At 46.6% G+C, this 6,592-nt stretch overlaps 1 long non-coding RNA gene across 1 annotated transcript in view; it reads left to right on the top strand.

Annotated features, from left to right (window-relative positions):
• Nucleotides 1-6,592, top strand: part of LOC122922117 — a 93,552-nt gene that overhangs the window by 8,451 nt on the left and 78,509 nt on the right. The window lies entirely within an intron of this gene.

The raw sequence follows: 6,592 nt of genomic DNA, 5'->3' as shown, positions 1-6,592 counted from the left end.
ATTCCCCTAGCAGGAGCTGCTGGAATCATTATTCACCAGAGACAGGAGCTGAAGAGACATTCACTCCAATGAGAGCTGAGTTTTGTGGGAACAAGAGGCCAAAATAGGTAGTTAAAACAGTTATATAATGTTCATATTGTTAGTATTGTGTTTAGAACTGTATACTGAACCAGTTATAGGTGTGTCTACTTAGAGTTCGACCAATTGCAACCATACAATTGCAAGTTCATATTGTCAGATACAAATTGCAAGCATACAAACCAGATTCCATACAAATTGCATGCAAACTGTGAACTGCTCACACCAGATTGTAAACTGCAAACCAAGTTGAGCAAGCAGAACTATTAGTTAGACCTCAGATATACCTCTCAGAGAGATCATAAAATGCTTAAATAACTTAAAGTGAGAGTACAGATACTGAAGAGAGAAATATATCCACCATTGTATGTTGAATGACAAGATTGAATAGTTGAACCACCATCTTATGCATACCGCCATTTTGTGATATCTTTTCAACACGTGTTTTGTACATGGACTATCTGCTGCAGAGGTGGCAGTGTTATATATGAAGAAAAGTTGAAGTTAATAAAGAAGTTATTTCAAGCATTTGGTGTGCTCTTTAAACCTACTGTTTTCATAGAACGGCGCTAGAGGAATTACAGAGTAACAAACAGTCTGGTTAGACTAAAAGTCAGAGATACCAAAATACTTCTAATGCCACAGCGCAAAAGGCACTTCATAGTGCTGCGCCTGCCACACGCCATCCATGCTCTATCTCCCAACAACAGAGGGAGGTACAGTTGCTTAACCCTACTGATAAGTACTATGCAAGTCTAAGGAGGCGGCTCAAGCTTTTATTTCTTGAAAGGAATATGCTATATTTCGCATTAGGTCTCGTGCACGCGATTGTATGGCTTTTTCAGTATTTTGCGGTCTGTTTTTAACGGATCAGTTTTTCATTTTTTTTTGTTTCAGTAGTGTTTCTGCTTTGCCGTTCCGTTTTTTTCCTTTTGGTGTCCGTTTGTGATCTGATTTTTGTGGATCGCAAATGGAAACGGAAGCATACAATAATGTTTAAACAGTAAGTACATCAAAAAAATTGGCCTGGGCATAAAATTTTCAATAGATGGTTCCGCAAAAACGAAACGAATACGGAAGACATACGGATGCATTATTATTATTATTTTTTTTCGTAACCATTGACTTGAATGGAGCCACAGAACGTGATTTGCGGGCAATAATAGGACATGTTCTATCTTTGAGCGGAATGGAAATACGGAAGCGGAAGGCATACGGAGTACCTTCCGTTGTTTTTGCAGACTCATTGAAGTGAATGGTTCCGCAAACGGAATCCGCAAAAATGGAACGGAAACGGAAAAAAAAAAAAGTTTGTGTGCAAGAGACCTAATATTTCATTAATGACCTTGATGCACATTGGTGGGGTGGGGGTCATTTGTCAAAGACAATTGTTCTACGTCAGTCTTAGATATCCCCCGCGCTGGTGGAGGATGCGCCTCATGTAAGAACATATCACATTTTATATATTCAGTCCAAAGTGTAGTCAAAACTATTTCAATTGTCACTTACGGAACAGAAACATTATCTATTTCTTCCATTATTTCCGACCTCAGAGGCAGATTCTCTGTTGTCATCATTAAAGCAGAACATCCTTTATTGCTCTGAGATTATAGTGAGATTATAGAGGTGTTTTTTGCTATCACTAATTTCAACAGAGGGTTTCATTTTGTTTTCATATTTAACTCTTTATTATAAAGAAATCGGGGTGTAACAAGCAAAAGAAGGAAAGCAGATAAGGCAGGGGCCCGAAGGCATGTGGCCCCCAGAGCCATGGTTTGCGGCCCCCTTCCTCCTGGACAGAAACGCAGCTGTGTTTCTGCCATGAGTGCCGCACTGTAGCAGGAGCAGGACGGGCCCTCGGCTGTCAGTGACAGCGGGGGAGCCGAGGAGAAGGCCAGCGCTTCTGCCTTCTCCTCAGAGCGGCGAGCTATGCAGGGTGGACCCCGATTGGGGGCAGAGGAGCACAGAGCTGCAAGGTCAGGAGACCCTGCTTAGCCCCCACAGCTGGCAGATTTTCCCTGTAACTGGGGCTGTGCCGTTACTAGAGCCGGGCGAGGGGTGCCACCACACGGGGCGCATTACATCAACATTACGCTTGTGGAAGCGTTCATTAGTAAAGGAGGCTGAAGGAACAGTGAGTACAGCGCTCCAGGCACTAGCTGTACTCACCACTGGCCCTCTTCTCTATGGCTGCAGTATTTTCAGGGATAGAGCCGCCTGTGCAGTGTGTGTGAGGGAGGAGGCGGGGCCTGTGGGAGAATGTCAGGTAAGGAGGTGGGGCCAGTGTGTGAGGAGGACAAGGCACTGAGGGCTGTGTGGAGCTGCATGAGGGAGGAGGAGCTTATCTGGGGAGGAGTCAGTTGACCTGTGAGGAACTTTCTTCACAGTGAGTACGAACTATAATGTAAATGTGCTGGAGCCTGTGCAAGAGGGATGATCAGTGTATAAGGAGAGATGCTGGGGGGGTGCTCAGTACATGAGGGGAGATGCTGGGGGGGTGTTCAGTACATGAGGGGAGATGCTGGGGGGTGCTCAGTACATGAGGGGAGATGCGGGGGGGTGCTCAGTACATGAGGGGAGATGCTGGGGGGTGCTCAGTATATGAGGGGAGATGCTGGGGGGGGGGTCGAATAGGTTCTGGGGAGCTTGGGGGGCGCAGCGGAAGAGGCGGTAGCAATGGAAAAGAAGGAGTCAGCCGAGGAGGAGAGGGAGGGTGGAGGAGGAGAAGAAGAGCCAGGCCTGCATGCAATCCTTGGCGGTAACACAAAATCCAAACGGGAGCCACGGGTTACATGCTTGACGGCCGTCAGAAGGTTCAGTTACATGCTTGGTGGCCGTCAGAAAGTTCACCCAGTGGGCAGTAAAAGCTATGTACCTTCCCTGCCCGTGTTTGCTAGACCACATGTCTGTGGTCAGATGTATCTTGGCACCGACACTGTGTGCCAGAGATATATTCACTTGCCGCTGAACGTGGCCATATAGCTGTGGGATGCCCTTCTGGGAGAAATATTTCCTTCCGGACACCTCGTGCCAATGACCACAAATTTTCTAAAGGCCTCCCAGTCCACCAGTTTATATGGCAGTAGTTGGCGGCCTAGGAGTTCCGACAAGCCAGCGGTCAGCTGCTTGGCAAGAGGGTTATCCGGCGTCATCAACTTTTTACGCTCAAAGATTTGGGCCATGGAAGCCTGCCTTCTGCCAGATGAACGCGACGATGGCACGGTGGAAGGTGGAGTGGAGGACAAATGGGAGGAGAGAGGAGAAGGAGAAGAGGCAGGACATGGAGCATTGGGAGTGTGGCTTTGTGGGTTCTGACGGCGTTGCTCCCACTGGGCTCGGTGATGGGAGGCCAGGTGCCTTCCTAATGCGGTCGTCCCTAAGTGAGTGTTGGGCTTACCGCGACTTATGAGTTGACAGCACAGACTGGAGATGGCAACACTATTGTCAACAGCTGACACGTTAATAAAAGCCCACACTGCGGAGCCATGTGCCGGCGTCCTGGGAGCACCAGAAGTGCTGCTCCAGATACATTTGCAGTCTGCTTTTTGCCTCCTGTGCCCTGCGAGCTCTGCCTGCTTCTCCTCCCTCTCTGCTGCTCCGTCTCTCACTCTGAACTCCCCTCCTCTTCCTCTCTTGTGGGCACCCATGTGATGTCCATCGACACGTCATCATTGACACCTTCACCACCACTGACATTTCAGATCTCGGAGTAGGCAGCAACAGAGGGGACCTCTCTTCTTGAGCTGATCCGGGTACTGTCGTCAGAACGGAGGGTGGCGGCCGTTGCTACCTCCTCTTCCTCATCTGATGTCAAGAATGGCTGTGCATCAGTAAGTTCTGGGAATGGATGGTAAAATAATTCCTATGACCCGAGTGGAGGGGCTATGGTGGTGGTTGTGTATTTGCACACACCACAGAGTGAGGAGGGTGCAGATACAGAGATTGAGGAGGGTGCAGAAACGGAAGGGTGAGTGAGCCACTCAACCAATTCTGGTGCGCCCTTTGAAGTAATCGCACGCGCCTTCTATACCTTCCCACTTGGGCTCCGGCCTGGTGCACCTGTCCGACTCCTACCACCCCTGCAGAACGGCCTGCCTCTTCTTCTGCCTGTGATTTTCAAAATTACCCTGTGCCTAGAAGAGAGCAGTATTTGTGGAAGCATGTATATCGCAGGCCTCAATCAATATTTGGTGGAAACAGGTATATCGAACCACTTAATCAGTATTTTGTGGAAGCAGGTATATCAAACCCCTTAATCAGTATTTTGTGGAAGCAGGTATATCGCAGGCCTCAATCAATTTTTAGTGGAAGCAGGTATATCGAACCCCTTAATCAGTATTTTGTGCAAGCAGGTATATCACACCCCTCAATTATTATTTTTTTTGACACAACAGTTATATCACACCACCCTTTTTTGGGGGCAACAGGTATATTGCAGCCCTCAATCAGCATTTTGTGGAAGAAGGTATATCACACCCCTCAATCAGTTTTTGGGGGGGCAACAGGTATATCACACTTGTTCCAAATAGTTGTTCCAATAGCGTTTTTCCCTCTATATAGCTGCGGTATCGCAGCAGAACCACACATAACTGCTGCACAATACAAATGCAGTATAATATACTTTCTATGTTAGAAAGTACATTATAAGTATATCACACCCCTTAGTATATCACACCTATCGATAGCACACCTATACCAGTCCTTAAAAGGACTTTTGTGGTCTTATTAGCTAGCTTTTGATGTCCCTAACAGCGTGTCCCTGCTCCACAAAGCAACCTCTACCTACACTGGCAAAACACAGAATGTAAAATGGCTGCCAGATCGGGTTCTTTGATAGGGTGGTCGTGTGTTTATGTGCTGAAACGTCTCAATTGGCGGTCCTGTCCCACCTGATGGATGTGTCATAGGTCAAAGTTCGGCGCAATGCAAAAGAATATGGCGACGGCGGACATCACCATTTATTTGCATGTTCGGCGAACCATGAACGCACAAGGGGGCAACCGTAGCTTTCACATCCTGTCAAACACATATGAACAAAATGGCTGAAGCACTCCCGGATGCCATCAAACAGATATTTATCTCAATACTAGGAGACTTGTTTCCTCTAGAAATATTCATTGAAAGAGCACATAGATCCCTCAAAGCCAAACTGGGTCTTATGGATCTCCCCAGGGATGTTATTTGCAGATTGTTTCATTCTAAGGTCAGGGATGATGTCCTACGCACTGCCTGGAATAAACCCCCCTCGTCGGTAGAAGGTTCTAATATCTCCTTTTTTCAAGACCTTGCAAGAGTCACACTTTCTAAAAGGAATATCCTCAGGCCGTTGACGGAAGTACTTTGACACAAAAACATCCGCTACAGATGGCTCTTCCCTTTTGGGCTCTCACTTTCACTCAAGGGGAAGAGGTACATCCTGAGGAACCATACAGAGCTACCAGAACTCTTACTACTCCTGGGAATCGACGACCTGGACATCCCGGACTGGTCCCCAATACAAGACCTCGTCACTCTTCCCACTATACCACCTCCCACACCATGGGAAACAGTGGGTGCAGATAAACGCAACAAGATCCGCAAACCCCAGGGGAAGTCGACCCTCAAAAAGAGGGACTTAGACCCCACTTGAGTCTCCTTTGTATATTTCTACTTTCTATGTTTCAGTTTTGTACAACCCTCTCCTCCACCTACAATCCTTCACCTCACTTCCAGCGTTACTAAGGGAGTCACACATAGCAGACATTCATCAACTATGTGCCCGGTCATGTCGGGACGCACTTCTTCCACAAATCGCAATGTCCAATATTAAACTAGTATCATGCAATACTAGAGGTCTTAACTCTGCCATAAAAAGAAGTCAGATGCTACACCAAGCCCAAGTAGATGTCTTGTTGCTACAAGAGACACATTTCCTGACAGCTAAAACCCCTACATTCCATAGACACTATTTTAATCAGTGGTACCACTCTCATACGTACACAAAAAATTCTAGGGGAGTGTCCATCGCTATAGCCAAACATCTCGCATTTGAACAGTCCAATTTGTACTCAGTATAATACTGATACTTTCAGGGAAACTAAATGGTTGCTTGATAAAACTAGCAAACCTATACGCACCAAACACCCGTCAACCGTCCTGGATTAGATCCACTCTGACATTACTTGAGGGTCTAAAGAAGGGTGAATTGATTGTAGGTGGTGGCCTTAACGTGGTGCTTGACCCTCTCCTGGACACCTCCTCTGGGAAATCTTCCCTCTCATATAAGGCACTCAAACACATAAAAAAAAATCCCTACAACTTTTATCTCTAAAAGATTCTTGGCGCTTCTCACATCCTGCAGACAAAGATTTTACTCTGCACTCTATTCCACACAACTCATACCAGAGAATCGATTGCTTTCTCCTCCAACAGTCATCTTTCGGTAAAATACAATCTACTAATATAGGGTCTAGCATCCACTCAGACCACTTTCCCGTGGAAATAATATTTGAACTCTCAGAACACAGACCTCTCA

This window comes from Bufo gargarizans, chromosome 11, assembly GCF_014858855.1.
Source record: "Bufo gargarizans isolate SCDJY-AF-19 chromosome 11, ASM1485885v1, whole genome shotgun sequence".
In the NCBI taxonomy this organism is placed as follows: domain Eukaryota; kingdom Metazoa; phylum Chordata; class Amphibia; order Anura; family Bufonidae; genus Bufo; species Bufo gargarizans.
This window is presented reverse-complemented; position numbering and strand designations above follow the sequence as displayed.